The 21,224-nt window shown below is 37.3% G+C and overlaps 1 protein-coding gene across 1 annotated transcript in view; it reads left to right on the top strand.

Annotated features, from left to right (window-relative positions):
* The first annotated feature begins 4,604 nt into the window (after positions 1–4,604).
* Positions 4,605–21,224, top strand: part of LOC126376243 (TWiK family of potassium channels protein 9-like) — a 406,126-nt gene continuing 389,506 nt past the window's right edge. The window contains exon 1 of the mRNA XM_050023535.1: positions 4,605–4,627. The gene's annotated coding sequence lies outside the window, so the exon portion shown is untranslated. The remainder of the gene's footprint in view (positions 4,628–21,224) is intronic.

Genomic DNA, 21,224 nt, shown 5'->3' on the forward strand with positions numbered 1-21,224 from the left:
CAGAATACTGAACTTTATTAATAACATGTCGTTACAAACCAATTACAAAAAAATAAACATTGTCAATAGGCAAAAACACTGATATACCAAGGGTAATATTATTACATTATTATTATAATATTTGTTATCGATAACAATTATAATTAATAATTATATTACTCTTTTGTCAATTACGACTTGTATTGTCATAAGCTCTTTTATTTAATTTATTTATAGGAAAACCAACAGCTACATCAAATAGTATAAACATATTAAATATAAATCACAAAAGAGCGGTTCATAAAATTGTTGTTCCAGTAGCCAAGACTTCAGTTTTAAAGGTCGCAGGAGATGGCGCAAGTCGCACTTTTTGTGGTAAACGGTTACTTATAAAAAAATGGTCCACGAATAAAGACTGACCTATACGACTTGTCCCTTTTGACGCACAATGACCAATACGCACAATGACCAACAGGTAATACGAATATTGACACACAAGCATAACGACCAACACGTATAATGACGCCTAAGCAAAACGACCAATATGCATAATGACCAATACCAATTAAACTCGCATAATGACCAACTCGCAATTCGACACACTCGCATATTGACCTATTAGCATTTTGACTAACGCGCAACAAGTTTACATTTTTTAAGCTTGTCTGTAAAAAAAGTACCACTACCAACTGTTTAGAAGGGTGGCACCACCGTTTGAACGTGAGAATGTCCATACATCCAAGCCTTTACCGTTTTATTTTTAAACTTAAAAAGGAAACAAAATTTTATGACCATGAAATTTCAAGATCGTTATTTCGCGAGCCAAAGTAAATCGAAGAAAATGTGATATCGATTTTGATATGAAACTGTCTATTTTGTTGCGTGAACTGCATGCAAAAAAAATTAACACCATGCAATATCTTAGGAAGATAGTGTTTTCGCGGCTGAAACGTATTGCATGATTATTATTTTAATGTAAGAATATTACCAGAGTCACTTTTAAGTTTACTTTTGTAGTTCAAAAATATCCATTAATAAACCGTTCATTATTGTGTGTGATTTTATTTTCTTTGCCCCATTCATAGACTATTATTTATTATATTGTATTGTTTCTTATTATGTATTGGCTAACCTAACAGCGTATTTGTTGTTTCGTGTTTAATGACAATAAATGATTTGGTATTGGTCATTATGCGTATTGTTAGTTTTGCTAATGCGTCATTATGCGTTTTGGACGTTTTGCGTGTATGTCTAAATTCGAATTTTCCGTTAGTCATTATACGTATACGTCTTTTCACGTACGCGTCATTTTGCGTTTTAGTAGAAATGCTAATAGGTCAATATGCGAATGTGTCATATTGCGAAAAAAACCATTGTATTATTGGTCATTGTGCGTCAAAAGGGACTTGTCTAGTCTGTGAGTAATCGATCTGCGTGCGCCGTCATACCTAAGATTCTGCATCCGGCCCTCACCACGTTTAGTAAATAGTGACATGTTATTCTGGATATACCAGGTAACTATGTTACCAACTGAATAGATATATTTTTGAGTTTCTTCTTTTTAATAACCCAACTTTTTTTTTTTTTGACGTGACTTGTTGTAGATTTGCCGGAGATGGCATTAACTACTTGGCCGGACAAATGGGGAGCGCTGAAAGCTCTCACCCTTAATAACCCACCGGTGTCTATTTGGTTGTATCGCCGATGGTCAGAGGGTACGGACTGAGAATAGAGCTGTAATCATTTCAAATTCACACTTAACTATCGACCACAAATGGCAGTGGGGCGCGAACATACAGGCTGTTTGTGACATCGTTTCGAGAACTATGAGAGATGATTCAAACTATGATTCTGAGTTTATTTAAATGGAATTTTCCTTCACAAAAGTATGGAACTGATAATAATTAAAAAAAAAAACAAGGAGAAATTCATTAATTTTCAAAGTGATATTTGTGATTGAGTCCCCACTGGGAATCGAATACGGGACCAAGAATAATGAACCTGATATTTATTTATTTGTACACAATAAAACACAAGGAACATACAAAGAAAACAGACAGTACAGGTAAGCTTATCTCTAAGCAAAGAGATTTTAGATCATAAGATACGAAATGAAACAATCCTTCATCTGTCTTGTATATTTTCTCTCCCAACCGCATCACAAACTGGGAATAATGTAAATAATTTTACAAAGAACAAAGAAAGGACATATCCCATTTACCGCGGCGTTACGTTAAATAAAAAAAAAAACACTAATCGCAAATTACTTTCTTAACCTACAAAAACAGGCTTATACATCTTATTTAAGAATCCATTTACCGCAGTAACAGCTTGTAATTCTTTTTTTTCTTTTTGGCAACAGGAAGGTGAGACTGCACCATAGTATAAAAACAACAGTAGACTAACTTCTTAATAGCACCTGAAAAATGAACGCACAGCCCACACGATAGAGGAAAATGTGATAGCTGTCTGAACAATATTTTTACTAGTTTATGTCTCTTTCACACTAGACACACATTATCTTTCATTGTGCTGTGAAATGAATTGTCTTGTCTTTAAAAATCCAAGCGACATAAGTGGTTATTTGCCGGCGTAATGTCTAGACGCCATTTTGAAAAGGGATAGCAACATTCGTAGTTTCAACTCGCACTACAGTCATTGTTCGGGTCACGAACAAAAATATAAAAATACTGATCATATTTATTCCTATAAAAAAATATTATCATAGACAAGTAGACTTCTTTCTTAGCATCCAAAATAGGACACATAGTTAATATTTTCTTATTTACAATAGTTAATAAATACAAAGGATTTATTAACAGGAAGGATTTATTAGCAAAAAGGAAGTTTGTGAGAGACAATAAAGTACTCAAAATTACTTCTTGTTGTTTCGTTTAATTGAAGATACCAGCACACCAATTTAAGACGCGAATGCCACAGTCTTCCCTCTATCTATTTAGTCTTCTTCTTCTTCAAGTCCATCTCCATCGCGGAGGTCGACGACCATTTGTCCACATCGCGTTGTCTTCAGTCATGAGAAATAGAAATGTCGTTACGATGTCACTAACACCCTATATAAAAGTGAACCTACTGATATTTTCATACTGTGACTGTCCATTGTGCTGGCGACGCGATTTGGCAGAGTAGATGTTAAAGAAAAAATAAAACTACCGCGCTAGAAATGTAGGAAAAACAGATTTATTCTAACTAGATGTTGTGATATATTTCTGAGGATTTACTGCATTTCCTGTTAACATTGTTTGATTATTAAATAATATTTGTGTATACGTATAGAATTTGAGATCCAGCCACTCGGGGGCACACCTGAATTCTAAAACTCGAAAATTCCTCCACTTCGGCCTCAGCTAAGTCAGCAATACCGCCAACAAAATAAAACGGATATAATGACGTCATATCTCCACTCAACCTCATTGGAGTAAACTCAGGATAAGATTGAGGAAGGAAAAGATTGAGGCGCCATCTAAGAATACCGATTTTGAGCTGAGTTCGTAATAATACGTAATATGTCCGACATTTTATCACGTTTTTCTATGACGTCACAGTGTGCTTTTTCGTACAAATTCGATAGTAATATCGTGTTTTGACGTTTAGTAAAAAATAACTGATTAGACTAGTTGGAAACGAGCCTATTGCGACTTATATCGATGTATGTAGATAACATTCTTTCAACGGCAAATTTACAACCGAAACCCTCGTTGCACGAGTCAGCCTTGCTCTTGACCAGTTTTTTTTACTCTGTCCAGAACTGAACTAAAGTCACTTTTATCTTTAATTCAGCACGGATCACATTGGCTTTTCAATCGGCCTTTCCACTGTCAATCTATTTAATGTTGCCCGACGAAAAAATGTCGTTAGAACTTTTTTGCGAGTTATCTAACAGTTGGTTGGGTCGCGGGTTTTTGTCGTTCTGTGATGGAGTTTCCTTCTATTTTCTCGGATAAGGTTCCGTTTGTGTTGCATTTTAGGTTAATTTTAGGAGAGCTTAGTCTCAGGAGAGCTTAGTAGAGTGATTACCACGTGCTCAGCGGTGAAGGAAATCATCGTGAGGAAACCACATACCCGAGAAATGTATTTCAGGTGGCCCAATCTTTACTGAGCTGGCTGTCCCTTCGCGGGTTGGTAGGTTAGACAGGCAGTCGCTTCTGTAAGAACCCGGACCTGTCAAATCTTCAGATTAGGTAAGCGGATCCTGTGAAAACGGGATACTCTCTAGTTTCTAGATTGTAATATTAACCTATTTTTTCTTCTTATTCTATCTTGTGGATTGAAAGGTTCATTACCAACCTCATCAATTCTGGTGTAAAGGTTATTATTGAGTCGCCAAAAGCCCCATGGCTCATGTAACGATTACTTACGTTAGTGAGTAGTAACCGGAACCAACGACTTAGCGTGCCTTCCGAAACACGGATCATCTTACTTTCGAACAATCAGGTGATCAGCCTGTAATGTTCTTACCAAACAATAGATCACAAAGTGATTTTTGTGATATGTCTGTGGCTCACTGCTGAGACAGTAAAAATTTTACTCCATAATTATATTTATTTTTTATATCATTGTGACGTTGATTTATTATTTTTCAGGTAATATTATCAGCAGACGAAAGAAGGAAATCTCAGCTATAATAAAGGTAATAAATTTATTATTTCACAAAGTAGAAATTGTTGATATAATTTTCATCAAAAAAATCGAAACCTCGCAGGTTTATGTTTCGTAAAAGTTATTGAAAAAAAAATCAGGAATAAAAAAAGAAATATTAGTTTAATATACATATATATATATTTTTATTATTTTTGGATATTCCAAGTTCAAATTTAAAATTTAATTACAATATTAGTGTTTTGTTCAACAAAATTTCGGAAATCTTCGAAATTCAAATTATTAACTTTCGACAAGTATTTTAGTTTTTTCAAAAGTATGTAATACGTGAACACGGTGAGTTCGTATTTTAAAAATATTACAATTCTAAATACAAATTGTAACAAGAGAATAATACTTCAGTTCATAGTACAAACTCTTAAGGAAAACCCTCGAAAACGGATTGTCATAACGCTGAGTGCTCGGAAAATACGAATATTTTTATGTCTAATGCCATGTTTTATGTTTGTATGTTTGACGACAGAGGAATTGGGGTCATTCTCTAAAGACACTCTGTACGTTGAATAAAAATATGTTTCCCGCCAATGTCACTGTTGTTCAGTAAACTGTATTCCGCTTGGTCACAAAACGAAGACTAAATACACCCACACACAGGCTATACAGACTGTACAGACTGTATTTACATTCCGTCCAAGTACATAAAGGTAGCCATAAAATCACTTTGTGATCTATTGTTTGGTCACAGGACATTACAGGCTGATCACCTGAATGTCCGAAAGTAAAACGATCCGTGCTTCTGGAGGCACGTTAAGCCGTTAATCCTGGTTACTGATTACTGGTGTAAGTACGTAGTCGTTACATGGGTCATGTCTGGGGCCTTTGGCTGCTCAATAGTAAGACTGTCACCAGGATTGATGAGGTTGGTAATCCACCTCACAACCCACACGATAGAAGACGAAGACAACATAATATTATCGTAATATCGTAATCACTCTTGATCGAATGAAAACTATTTATAGTTACTTATGTCAATTTCTGACCCTATTCATAATACGTTACGTTTACATAGGATGCGATATGGGCTATAGTGAAGAAACTTACATGCTAAGTTTACTTGCTTACTTAGGTCGCGCCAGTGCCGTAGTTAGGGGTGACACCCGGTGCCACCAGCTTGTGGGTGTCACCCCGATGAAACGGTCGGGGTGATCGAGTGGTTGAAAGTTGGACTCACGATCTGGACATACAAAATCACCGTAATAGAATGCTTGGTGAGGTGTGGGTACTTAATTCATTATGCGTTGGATATATCTCTGATTACCCCAATGGCAAAAGACTCGTGAGTTTCTAATACACACTCCTAGATAACATCATCTATTTGTCACCAGGGTTAGCAAAGACAATCTTCTTCTTCTATCGTGTGGGTTGTGAGGTGGAGTACCAACCTCATCAACCCTGGTGTCAGGGTTACTATTGATCCGCCAAAGGCCCCCGACATGGCTTTTGTAAAGACTACTTACTTATATCAGTAAGTAGTAACCGGGACCAACGGCGTAACGTGCCTTCCGAAGCATGCAAAAGCAATGACGAAGCAAAGGAATTCCATTTGCTTGACATAATTCTCTTGTTGCCTCCACATTCATCAGTGCATTTGATTGATTCATTCATCTCATGGGGTGACACTCAGTGAGAGCCCTCAGCTCTTCCTATTTGTCTGGCCAAGCAGCTTAATGCCATATGCGGCTAATTGACTTGTAGGCCTCCTTTTTTCTTCGCCGCAGTCGGGTATAAAATAGCGCTGAGTTCTGCCCGCTAACTATGTCTCTGGTCCGTACTTAAACTACTTGTGGTCACGCAAAGTTTAACATTGCCTACATATGATCGCAGACTTGTTATAACTTTTTAGGTCAAACTACGCCTTCATATTAATTTAACTATGTGTTGCTGAGTACTTTTTTTCATTAGTTGGACCCGGATAAATTATGTACAGGGGATAAAAGGGTCACATAGAAGCCATTCATCTTCTTCTATCGTGTGGGTTGTGAGGTGGATTACCAACCTCATCAACCTTGGTGTCAGGGTTACTATTGAGCCGCCAGAGGCCCCTGACGACTCATGTAACAGTAACCGGGACCAAAGGCTTAACGTGCCTTCCGAAGCACGGATCATCTTACTTTTGAACAATCAGGGGATCAGCCTGTAATATCCTAACCAAACCAGTAACCCGTTATTATGTGTTTTAATTATGTCCTAACCAAAATAGGGATAACAAAGTGATTTGTTCCCACCGGGAATCGAACCCGGGCCCTCCGGATCGTTAGCACCTCGCTCGCCACTGGACCACAGTGTCCCTAGTCCCTAGTTTGATTAGAAAATTACAGGCTGATCACCTGATTGTCTGAAAGTTACATAATGCGTGGTTCGGAAGGAACCTTAAGCCCGTTGGTCCCGGTCACTACTTACTGATGTAAGTATGTAGTCGTTACATGAGTCATGTCAGGGGACTTTGGCGGCTCAATAATAACCTTGACACTAGGGTTGATAAAGTTGGTATTCCACTTCACAATGCACAGGATAGGAAAAAGAACCACACACGGTAAAATGGCATTTTGCAAGGATTGCCCGCGCTGTACCTCCGTTTCTTCCAAGTAACAATTCCCGGAACAACTTCCATCATAATATTTATTGATTAAAGACTTAAAACACTCCGTTTGTTTGAAATTTTGTCCGCCATAATATTTAAAGTGTCTACCATAGATAATTAATTGTGAAGAACAAAAGTTCAATTTGAATTGAATATTCGAGGGGAGAATTTCTTCCTAATCTGTTTATCAAAGGGTTTTGGTTATTTTATAATATTTTTGGGAAGTTAACACTTACGTATACAAGGTTAAATAACAAGCGAAGGGTTTAGTACGATCTACTCTGAACCGAGCGTGCGTGTATGAAGCGATTGATGAATGTGGAGGAAGCAAGAGAAGTGTGTCAGGATCGAAGCAAATGGAATTCTATAGTCTCTGCTTACCCCGCTGGGAAATAGGCGTAAGTTTATGTATGTATGTAAATAACAAGCGAGGTTAGCGATAAGGCCGCCATTTGCCATGTACTCAGTTAAGAGTCTTTTTGTAATTAATGATGACTACCTAAATGATAAAAATGTCTGGTATTGAATGTGTTCCTCTAGTTATTAAATAACTTGTAATGTATATCCTCATTGGTTTTTAAAAGATGTGTCGCTGTTGCAGTTTCTTGTCATTTCTTCTCCTCAACCATAACACCTTGCGAAATGACGTAAATTCAAAAATGTTACATTGACCTTCAACAAGTTTATCCATGATAATTACGTTGAATAAATGATTCTGATTTCTGATTATTCCTTTTTTTATTTTGGTGCAATAAAGTGTATTTGTATTGTAATGTAAATTGTTGATATTTGTGATATACCGTTAGGGCCCTATCTTATCAGGACTAACAAAATAGAATGCAGTTGATTAAACGCTACATAACCCGGTGTATTCTTGGTTGCACATAGACTAATGTCGGAGTTTATGAGAAATATATCCATTTCCTAGTTTCATACTTTTAGAGCGTAATTTTTCCGTAGTCGGGTTTCTGTTTTCAACTTTTCTTAAAACAAAACAGGATGTCTGTTGTCTTCTTCTATCATGTGGGTTGTGAGGTGGATTACCAACCTCATCAACCCTAGTGTCAGGGTTATAATTGAGCCGCTAAAGGCCCCTCATATGGCTCATATAACGACTAGGTACTTACTTACATCAGTAAATAGTAGTCGGGACCAATGGCTTAACATGCTCTTCGAAGCACAGATCATCTCACGATTTTTTTCTTAAGATGATCGTAGCCTGTTTAAATGTCCTAACCAAACTAGGGATCGCAAAGTAATTTTTGTAATATTTCCCCACTGGGATGCGAATCCGGGACCTGAGGATCGTGAGCCGAACGCTCAATCACTGGACCACGGAGGCCGTTGTAGACAGGATGCTGTCTCTCGCTAAGCCAGCTTGTCCCAACATTAAAGAGCCGAATTTAGACACTTTGACTGCCAAGAACAAATGTCCCATTGAATCTTGAGGGCGTTTACTAATCCCTTCTGATTCGGAGGGGCTTGCTTGGGTCAGGGCCGTATTCGGGGTCACATAAAGCGCCTTATTTAGACAAGTCTATAGTCTTGCGCTCGTGACCATTTCATAACATACATACATACATAAACTCACGCCTATTTCCCACCGGAGTAAGCAGAGATTATGGAATTCCATTTGCTTCGTTGACATACTTCTCCTGCTTCCTCCACATTCATCAATCGTTTCTTACACGCACACCGGTTCAGAGTAGATCTTACTAAACCAAAGGACATCTGTAATTTGGTCAATGCACGTCCTTCCAGGTTTTTCTCTGCTAGCCCTACCACCAACCTTCGCTTTGTATACTGCTTTCGTAATCCTATTATCCTTCATCTGATCTATGTGTCCAAACCAACTGAACATTCCTTTCTCAACCATTTAATGAAACTGTAAACGAACACAGACTCAAAAATATAGTTTATACTGTTGTGACATTTTAAAATACTGTAATTAGTCATTGTAGTACTTTGCTTAAGCTTCCATAAATCTTGGTGCGTCTAAAAAGGCCATAGATATTGAAGGAATTAATACCGAAAAACCTTATTGCAATTTTACATTTGCGCATATTGTAAGAGTAAGTAACTAATACATAACTAAGTGCTTACTGCCAACAAAAGTCTAATTTTCGCGTTCATATTATTAGAGTTATCATAAAATTTGAATTCAGAACTGAACATTTTTTCTTTTTTTGTTTATGCGACAATTAAGTACTTAGTTCCAAATTCAAATTCTGATATAAGAATATCAAATAATTGATAAATTTGAAAATTTGTATTCGAAAATAATTTTCTTAAAGAGGGACATTAAAAAATAGAAGCACTGTATGTATGAAGTATTCTCGCCCCCAATTCGTGGCCCCAGCGGCTCTGTCAGAACAAACCCACAAACACGTTGATATTACGGAAACTTCTTTGAAGTAGAGCTTTCGAGCATTTCAAGATGTTTTGTAGGGCTTATTAATGTTTTCCTACGCGTCAAAGCAAATAAGAAATAAAGTAGGAAGTAATATTTCAGAATGACCTTTCGTTTAAATCTTTATTGACATTCATAATGCTTTTTTCAGTTACACATCTAAACATATTACAAGTAAAATAGGTACAGTGCTTCTATTTTCCTAATGTTCTTCGGAATGCATCGCATTTGCGAATACAGCGAATGTTATTTTTCTATAAATTCAAAAATATCTTTAATCAGTAGGTAACATAGCTACACTTTGAATCGTCATTAAATATTGCAAATATTTTGCGCGGGAAAAACAAAACGACAAAAAACTGCCTATTTAGTACTCAATAAGTGATAAACATGGAAATTAACATTCGTTACCTATTCGGAACATTAGGAATTCGCTATCGTTAAAAGCAACCTCTTTCAGAAAACCTTTACATAATGCATTGCAGCGCGATAAAAGTTTTCCTGTGATTTTTCAATCAGCTTTTAAACGATTTTATCTATAATGCTTAACTTACCTATCATAAGTTTATCATAATAACTAGATAGTAAAGCAGCTTCTCGTTTAGCATATGCCAGGATTTGGCCGCGATTTTGATGTTTTTGGTGTCACAGAACAACAATTTGCATAGCGGCCATTTTGTTTTTTTTCCGCCATTTTGTTTTTTGTTCACCGGCGATAAAAATGTTCTTCTACACAAGGACAAGTAGATCCACAGGGAACTTCGTAGGTTTATAAATCGCAAGCTTATACTGATGACGTCGCCACATAATATAACGGGATGGACATAATTTTTTACGGTCAACCTCGTCCCCTGTTATGACTCCGACCGACTTCTATAGTCTTTTATATTCTATCACTTTGAAAACGGCCTGCGCAGTTTGGTTGTTAAAACATCCGGCTCACAATCCGGAGTTCCTGGGTTCGATTCCCGATAGGGACATGTTAACCTTTTAGATTGTGAGGCTATCCTTAGTTTGGATAGGACGCTGACATTAACTGATGATTGGAAAAATATGATGATTATTATATATTTAGAAATGTCAGGGACGTATTGAAGTAGGTTTTACGGGCGGTTTTCGCTTGGAGATCCTACTCCAGTACGTTTCGGCCAGCGGCAACGTATTGAAATAGCATTTATATTATCGCGCCTCGCGTTTACGCTTACTACTTACTAAGGTAAGTACATGAGCAATATCCGGAGAAAAGGGACTAAAAAATAAACTTCGTCGAACTTATAGTCAATTTTTTTTCGTAAAACAAATCGTTCCAAACAAAAACAAAGTTTGTAAATCATAAATTTTTGTGCTAACAAGAAATCTGACTAAATTGGAGGATAAAATTTTAATTAGCTCGTTTTTGAAGGAAATCTTTCAAAGAACTTAAAGTTCCGGAAAGTTCTCGAAAGTTCTGGACGTTAGCCGTTTGACAAGTCCAATATCCCGGGTTTGTTTATGTTTGACATTAACAATGTGAAACTAGATTTTTTTTTGTTTGGGATTGGATTTTCCGACCTCAGAATACATATAATAAAATGCTTCCTCGATGATTATAGACGGCGATTCACCTCATAACCTATCACGTTGGTCTAACAGAAAACTCGGTGGGGTGAGGGTACTTAGTACATCTTACCTCTAACTAATCTCAATTGGGATATACATACATATATACATAAACTCACGCCTATTTCCCATCGGGGTAACCAGAGACTATAGAAATCCATTTGCTTCGATCCTGACACACTTCTCTTTACTACTCTTTTCAACTTTTCTTTTTAGTTTTTTATTGTTAATTTTCTCTTTTGTTCTTCTTCTTAATTGGGATACAGTCGAATGAATACGGATTTAACAACGTATAAGTACCTCATAGACTCTGTACCATATTAAAATCATTGTACAGTCATGAGCAATATAATGTACCCACTTTAGGACTCTGTCGTACTAACATATTTGACATTTAGTGAGACTTACAGTTCTGTTTGTCAAAAATGTTAATGTGACATGGTACCAAAGTGTATACATGTCGTGGCCAGATCATAGAATTGACCATTTCATGAAATGATCGACCATTTCATGAAATGGTCGTATTTCATGAAATGGCCAACTTCAACTGACCATATCGTTTAAACGTCAGCGTTTAATGATATTTCCATCCACGTTTGGCCATATCATAAATGTAGGGTGTCCATGATAAGTGGTGTAATAAAAACGCGAAATAAGGTAGGAAATAATGTATTACTCTAGTACAAAGTACAAAAATGTTTAAAAGTCAAATAAAAATTAAAAAGTCATTTTCGATTAACGGAGTGTTGATGTAGTTAACATATACGCCGTAACTGCATCTCGCTTTGAAGTCGTCGTCATATTTTTTGACACTATTTCATGCCATTGGTCATCATTCAGTATACTTTTCGTGTGTAAGATAAACATACTGGCGGCGTAGGGGTGGCCCAAGGGCCACCCCCGCCGCACCCTAACCTACCGTTATGCCTTGTAAAAATTATAAAAAAAAGGATAATGATAATTTAAATTATGACAAAAACATTTATGCGTTTTAATAGAATCCCGTTTCAAGTAGTTAATGCCATCTGCGGCAAATCTACAATAAGTCACGTCAAAAAAAGAAACTTTACGGACAGTAGGATCGTCTATATTTTTCTTTTTTAAAATTAATATCTCTTCATTCGCAGTTTTAATTATATCACATTTTGAAATCCAATAATAGTCCATTGATTTACGTAGCGTGGTCACTCGACCTTCATTATTTGCCATATAACCTAAAAATAAAAATAAAGTTGCTGTCTACTGTTAATACGAGTTTTTCTTTTCACCTTAGTGTCAAAACATTGCTTCACTGCACTTTTATCTTGTATTTGCTCATTATTATTCGTGTTCACACAAAAATAATTATTGTCTGCCGCCATTATGCAAAACATAAACAAAGCGACACCAGCGCCACTACCGGTGGATAATGTTACTATTTTACGATATGATCGCTAACGTTTGGCCATATCATGAAGTAATCATGCATTTAGTTGGTCATATCGTTAAACGTTTTGTGTTCATTGATCTGGCCAAACCACATCATGATGTGGCCAACGAATGTTGTTCTATTTCATGAAATACGACCATTTCATGAAATGATCAATTCTATGATATGGCCACGATATACATATTAATGCTCGTGACCGTACTGTCTTCATGCAAATAAATGATCTATCTATTAATCAGAAAAATTGTATGAGGCAAAAATAATACATAAAATATTCCATATAAAATAAATAAATAATTATATTATTATTCCGTTATAAATGAATTATTAATAATATTAATGAATTGTCACCAAACGAAGTCACGAGCATGAATGTATAACGTTTTAAACATTGCTAAGTACTTACTTGATTATTTATGTGCATTATTCTTTTTGACAAGTGCTCAAGCTTCGTTCATTTTTAATGTCAGTTTAAAGTTGAAGCCACACAGCTGGGTATCGATTGTTTCCTGCCTGATTGTTTGCCGTCACACCGTGAGTCGCCGCGGGGTACGGTGAACATGTTTACTTTTTAAATTGTATTATTTTTGACAGGGTTACTACTGGTTTATAAAAAAAATATAATATAAGCTGTTTGGGTAGTCAGAGGTATACCCGCATATGAACTAAGTGTCCACACCTCACCGAGCTTTCTGTTAGACTAACGTGATAGGTGGCGACCAGTGCTGTGCCTTATCCGGGAATATTCCAGTTGTAAAATCTCTTTAATAGTAAAGACACTGGCAACTATTTTCTTTTTTTTTGTTCTGTTCTTATCTGCCTAAAGGTTCGGTAATGCTATAGCATACAGCACATCGCTGTTCTAAAACGCTATTTTTCAACTAGTCAAATCTGTTACTTTTCACATTCATTTCTTAATAAAATGTTGGACTTATTATTACGTTTTTCGTGATTAAAATTCATGAATAAGTTAAATAAAAAAAAGGAAATGTTTTTCGTCGGTTTAAGATCTGTCTTTATTTAGTAATCGGAATTTCATAATTTATATTTGATTTTGTATACTACTGAATGCAAGATAATGAAAATGCTTTTGTTTGTGCATGCGTTTAGTCCTTTTTTTTTTAATATCAGAAATTAGAATCATTTATTCAACGTAATTATCATGGATAAACTTGTTGAAGGTCAATGTAATATTTTTGAATTTACGTCATTTCGCAAGGTGATATGGCTGAGGAGAAGAAATGACAAGAAACTGCAACAGCAACACATCTTTTAAAAACCAATGAGTGTATACATTATAAGTTATTTAATAACTAGAGGAACACATTCAATACCAGATATTTTTATCATTTAGGTCGTCATTAATCTTTTATTAAGCTTTTTTACATAAAATAAGGCTGATCACCTGATTGTCCGAAAGTAAGATGATCCGTGCTTCGGAAGGCACGTTAAGCCGTTGGTCCCGGTTACTACTTACTGATGTAAGTAAGTAGTCGTTACATGAGTCATGTCAGGGGCCTTTGGCGGCTCAATAGTAACCCTGACACCAGGGTTGATGAGGTTGGTACGTCACCTCACAACCCACACGATAAGAAGAGAAGACATAAAGTAAGCTTCACATGAATAAAAGGTTATAATGTAACATGTACACTGCGCCCTTACGTGCCGGCTGTAGTTACATTTGACCTACTTGTCATTCCCATACTGGATTATGACATTATTTTACCAAGGAAATGACTGAAATAATAGAAACGGATAACCGTAACCCGCGTATTATGTTTCTGTGAGGAGAATTCGGTTTGTTCACAATACATTTTGTAAGGTAAACATTTGTGTTTAGACCCTATTTTCCTGTGGTTCACCGACGTGCTTCCCAAACGTGGTGCACCGGTTCGAACCGGTATTGGACTTGCACAAATGGGTTATCAATTTATTTTAAGTACAGTGAAACGTGGACTATGACACAGAGAGACAGAGAGAGGTTGGAAGCGTTGATGTGGTGTCTTATACAGGCTGTGAGAAGCTGCAGTAGTTTTAGGCGGATGAGACGTTCGTTATGTAAAAATTTACGATTCAAAGTGTAACTGAATAAAGATATTTTTGAATTTGAATTTGAATAGAGAACCGGAGAAGAAATATGATTGGCTACCTGATACGATACGATTCATTTATAACAAACATCATAGAAGGAAAAGTTTAAGGGAAGAGTGGAAGGGGTAGACTTAGGAGAACGCTTATGAAACAAATACTTAAAAGAAAAGGTGCAGGTCGTGTCATATCAGGAGGTGAAGGATTTGGCGGGAAGAAGAGAGGAATGGCGATTACTCCACCGACAAGAGCGCAGCTCTTAAATAAAGAGAGAGAGAGAGAGCGACAGGGGGGTTAATAAAACCACATCGAAGCAATCCATCTAAAAATGAATATTGCAATTTGACGTTTGCGCATGTAAAATTAAGTGCGTAATGCAAAAAAATGTCAAATAGCAATATTGCTTTCTTAGATCTTCTTCTTCTTGTCGTTTCGATGGCATTAGATTTCTTCAGCCCAGTATTCCGCCACTCGAACAGCATCCTCGGTGGCACTCATCAGCCCCTCTCGCGTGCAGGTATCAGGGCACGCGGGGCAAGTTATCAGATGAGCCATAGTCTGTGGCGTAACACCACACACGCAGCTCAGATCCGACCCGATGAGAAAACCCCACCTGGACAGGTTATCTTTACTTCGGCCAACCAGTGTGCGGAGTCTATTTAAAGATTTCCAGGTCGGCCTGGTCAGCTCATAACCCGGTGGAAGTTTCTCCGAGAGGGGCACAAATGGAGTAGGTAGCTTTCTTAGATGAATTGCTTCGATGTGGCCATTTTAACTCCCCCGTTTTCATTAACACAGTGGCTCGATCATTATTGACGGCGATGCGGCTTGGGGACATATCATGTTGGTATATATAGTGTATAAATAGTAATAATAATATAAATTTTAATTTTGGACAAATTTCGACACATAGGGCCACACAATGAGGGACCTTTTAGGCCACGTTCGTCAAATAAATGTAGATGGCGATGTATAACGTTACCTTCATTAACCTTCTAATTTCATACAAAACAGACATATTATCCCAGGCACAACACACCTTCCACCCATTATTATTCTGATCAAAATAAAGAGAATATAGGAGGTATACAGGGTGTTAGTGACATCGTAACGAAAACTTTGAGGGATGATTCAGACCGTGATTCTGAGTTGATATCAAGTGGAATTTTCCGTCGCAAAAGTATGGATAGGAAAATAATTAAAAAAACACAAAAACAATCATGAAATTCCACTTGATATCAACTCAGAATCATGGTCTGAATCATCCCCCTCAATATTCGTTACGGTGTCACTAACACCCATACCTACCTGTATGGTTACCGTATGTACTTGTACGGGGTGTAAGTGACATCGTAACGAATACTGAGAGGGATGATTCACCTGATTATTCTGAGTTAATATCAAGTGGAATTTTCCGTCGCAAAAGTATAGAATTGAAAATAATTTTAAAAAACTAAAAGAAAAACATGATTTTTGCGACGGAAAAATCCACTTGATATCGACTCAGAATCATGGTCTGAATCATCCCCCTGAGTATTCGTTACGATGTCACTAACACTCTGTATATAGGTTGCAACATTATTCTATACAAATCTGATACAAAAATATCAAGCAGTATTTATTTTATATATGCCTATGACATTACAGTATAGTTTTGAATAATAGGCTAGTTTCCGACTAATGAAATCAGTTCCTTTTTACTAAACGTCAAAACACGAAATTACTATGGAATTTGTATGAAAAAGCACACTGACGTCATAGAAAAACGTGATACAATAACGGACTTATTATTAAGTACGTTTTTCTTGATTAAAATTCATAAATAAGTCAAATAGAAGAATGGAATTGTTTTTCGTTAGTTGAGGAGCTCGGTGGCGCAGCGGTAAACGCGCTCCGTCTGCGATTGTTGAAGTTAAGCAACTTTCGCAAAGGCCGGTCACAGGATGGGTGACCACAAAAAAAAGTTTTCATCTCGAGCTCCTCCGTGCTTCGGAAGGCACGTTAAGCCGTTGGTCCCGGCTGCATTAGCAATCGTTAATAACCATCAATCCGCACTGGGCCCGCGTGATGGTTTAAGGCCCGATCTCCCTATCCATCCATAGGGAAGGCCCGTGCCCCAGCAGTGGGGACGTTAATCGGCTGATGATGATGATGATGAGTTTTGGATCTGTCTGTTATCTTGAACAAAGTAGACCCAATCTCTCACGTTAAAGGTATACAACGCCATCTATATTCTTTTGGGAAACTGGATTCATCTGAATTTCCCTCTGGTAGCTTGTGGTGCCTTAGGGAGATGAGGACCTTATCATCATGGACCAAGGGTATCCATTTTTCTTTTCATTCCCACATCGGATTAGGCCTTTTTTTTTCACTAAAGCGAATGACTTTCTCTGCCTACGCTGAAATATGAAATGATTGATGAATTTCGAATGAATAGAGGGGTCTGAAATTAATATTTAGATAAGGAAATAAAAAAAGTCTTTTGTAATCAATCTACATTTAAGCCTCGTTTAGTCTGTGATACCTATTGTGTTTGAGGTTAAGAAGTCGGTCAAGTGTCAACGCGGAGATTTCAAAATAAAAAAATAAACCGGACTCAAACACTGGCTAACATAAAGCAGGAAATATTAATATTTCTAATTTAAAAAATATAAATAAATAAAATTATTAAATATTATTGTTATTTTTCAATCTTTATTTTAAGAGCTTGGTCACTTTTATATCGCTCAACTCAGTAGATCTGAGGAGTTAAAAAGGCCACATCGAAGCAATTCATCTAAGAAAGCAATATTGCTATTTGACATTTTGTTGACAAAAATTTCGGGTGTTTTCCCATAGCAATTGTTAGTAACAAAAGTCGTATATCTATGTATATATGTGCAAAAGTCAAATTGCAATATTTTCTTTTTAGGTGAATTGTTTCAATGTGGCGTTTTTAATCTTCTATATGGTCTTAAGGCCCAAAGTCCTTTTAAAATCCAAATCCCATTGTTTAACTATTGTGTCTGGAAATCTGGGCCTTACGAGGATATCGTCGAAAATCATGTATTAGTTACATATGTTATTATTACATTTTCAATAGAAAAAAATCACCAAAAAAGCCTATAACTCCCAGATCTCCTACTTAAAATTCAATGAGAACACCTTGTATTTTAATACTACTAGCATGTAATGCTTACCCACCGAAAACTATTTGAAAACGTTGTCAATTTCTATTTACTTTGAGTAAACACGAAGTACCCACACTCACAACACACTAAACTCGCACACTTTTCCACACTACTCACACACTTACGTTTACACTTTCGTGTCATTGTTTGTGTTTTGTAAAATTAAGCCAATTTTCATACAAATGGACGGAACGGCGAGAAAATCACTATTCTATTCTATAGCTAGTTGTGACAACATCGTACAATGCAAATGTCTGTGGACTGTCGAGGAGTTGTTAAGTCTTTGCCACACTGTTGGAACTTAATAGAACAGTTTAGTCCTTTTTTATTTTAATTTTATATTCTATCTTCCAACTAAACTCATCAAACCCAATAATTACAACATTGAGCTGCCAAATGTGACATGGCTCATGTAAAAACTTCGTAATTACATTGGTAAGTAGTAATAACCGGGACCGACGGCTTAACGTGCTTTCCGAAGCACGGATCACCTTACTTTCGGACAATTGGGTGGTCAGCTTGCAATGTCCTGATAGGACTAGTGTCGACAAAGTGATTTTTCTGTTTTTTTTTTTGTTTTTTTTTTCCCTACCGGGATTAGAACCCGAGACAGTCGGATCGTGAGCCACGGAGGCCATTTTTATTTATTATCAGTTTTAAAATACCTATAGTTCACGCCATGAAAGAATCCCCGCAGCCGCGGCACAGCGCTGCGCGGTGTCATTGATTCTGCATAGAATTATTATGACTTTTCAAATTAAATAGGAATTACCTTACTTTTTGAGAAGTGTGTTTGGATAAGATCAATAAATGCGTACATACATTATACATAACGTTACCCACCTGATATACCATGTTTCTTCCACTCTCTTCAAATACTTCATGCATGCTCGTCAGTTTAGAGTAATTCGTCTTGACCTAGCCTTTCTTTGAAATATCGTGGTTCTGACCGTGATATGTACGCCTAGGCCTTCTTATCCCAATCCTGCTACTTACACCCGAAAAATTAAAATAAATGAATGTTATTTTGATAAGAAGAAGTTGTTTTTATTCCGAGACTTCGGTGTGAACAAGCACTAGGAAGTCGGTTTTCTCGCGAACAACGTGGCTATATAGCTCTATAATCTTTATTGTTACATTCTCCGCTTCACGACTGAAGTGTTATCGTTCTCTTATAAATGTACACAGCCTCCAAGGTCTAGTGGTTAAGGCATTGGGCTCTCAATCTGGAGATCCGGCTTCGATTCTCGATGGAGACATTTTTGAAATTAGTTTGTGAAACTGTCCTTTATTTGGCTAGGATAATGCAGGCTGAATGACTGGATTGTCTGAAAAAGTAAGGTGATTACGTGTTTCGGAAGGCATGTTGAGCCGTTGGTCCCGGGCTAGTAGCCCATCATCTCCACCAACCCGCAGTGGAGCAGCGTGGAGGAGTATGGTCCATACCCCCTCCGGTTGACTGAGGGGTGGCCTGTGCGCAGCAGTAAGAAGTATATAGACTGATATTATGATATTATGTTAATAAATGACCGTTTTGCAACCGCGAGAAAGTTGTGGATGAGGTTAGCGCAGGATTGAAAATGATGGTGCTAAATGGAGGAGGTCTATACATATTACCTAGCAGTGGGGTGATGCGGGGTGATTGATGATGATGATGGATAGATAGATGAAATATTTATTCAACCAGCCTCCAAGTCCAACGTTAAGTCTGTCCTACTTAATACGGGTGCGAAACATGGTTTGTCCGGAAAGACCTGACCGGCAAACTCCAAGTGTTTGTTAATAAATGCTTATGGCAAATATAAAAGGTCTTCTGGCCTAAAACTATTACAAACACAGAACTGCGGAGGTTGACTGTAAGACTGCGGAGGCTGATATTCACATACGGAAGTGACGGTGGATTTGTCATGTTCTTAGATGACTTGTGGATCACCCGTCCCGACGAGCTCGAACCTGGTGTGCGCGTGGAAAACGCAAAAGGGGGCGGCCTAAAAAGACCAGGGGTCTGTTTAATAAAACTTACAATGACAATTTGATGTACATTGCGGAGTTAGTGATCACAAATATTTAGCAGTTTCATGTTAGCTACGTAATGAACACCAAATTGTCGTTGTAATTTACAATTGTAAGTTTTATGAAACAGGGCCCTGGCGATGCTCGGTTGACCGGGAATTAAAAACTCGGCATGTCACGGGAGCAGGCTTTAGAAGCTGCAAAAGAACGCGAGGAGTGGAAATCTGAAAAAATCATTGATTGGTTGATAATGATGATGACATTTTAGAGTTCACAGGAACACAGAAATTCGCTACGTCGCATTATGTACACATTCCCGTTTTCTAGTCCGTAATATCCGCGCAATATCTGTGTGCATAAACCTTTATTCTTAACAGCTACAAGAGTAAAACAACACCTTTAAAACTCAATTTCTTCCGTTGTGCCAATTGTAAGCACTTGTCTTTCCAATGTTACATTCGGAGGGCAAGAAAAACTTCGACTGCAATTTCGATTTACATAAAGTTAGTGGGAAAAGCGCCCTGTACGCTTCCCGAGGAAAGTTGGCCGAGTCTTCTGTTTTCTACGATTTTAGCTTTTGTTTATTTTAGGACAGTTCGTTTATTTAGTCTTTACTCTAAATGTGCATCTTGACAAGGTGATTTAGTTTGTTCTATTTGTTAATGGGCTAGTTTTCAACTAGTCAAATCAGTTTCTAAAAAACATAAGTTATAAGTAATTTTTGTGATATGTCCCCGCCGGGAATCGAACTCAGGACCTCCGGATCGTGAGCCCATTGCTCAAACCACTGGACCATGGAGGCCGTGATGTAAACCTATAATAATTCGTGTTAATCTCTCTCTCTCTCTCTCTCTCTCTCTCTCTTGTGCGTTGCATTTAGGATACTTACTTTTATTATTATTTGTATGTCGTTTCTATGTACGGAGTCCCGGACTTTTGGAAGGCGTGGGTGGGGCGAAGCCAACACGTAGAGGCCCCTTAAGACAGTTTAATCTAAATGTGGTGTGACACCAACCGGCGATTATCCCTGTATGCACTATGGGAGTGCCCCCAAAGACATGTAGGACTATTGTACAGGTTCGTGTAGGACTATTGCAGATTATGGGAAGAAAGGGAACTGGGCTATTGGGTTGGGGGTTAGTGGACCGGGATACTTATTATTATTATTATTATTTTTATGATTTTGGTTTGCTTTTCTTTTTGTTTTGGACTTTTTTTCTGTGTATTGATTTCCGTGTGGTTTCTGCCCTGTGTTGAATGTAATGTACCTGTCTGTCT

The sequence above is a fragment of the Pectinophora gossypiella genome, chromosome 20, assembly GCF_024362695.1.
Source record: "Pectinophora gossypiella chromosome 20, ilPecGoss1.1, whole genome shotgun sequence".
Taxonomy (NCBI): Eukaryota; Metazoa; Arthropoda; class Insecta; order Lepidoptera; family Gelechiidae; genus Pectinophora; species Pectinophora gossypiella.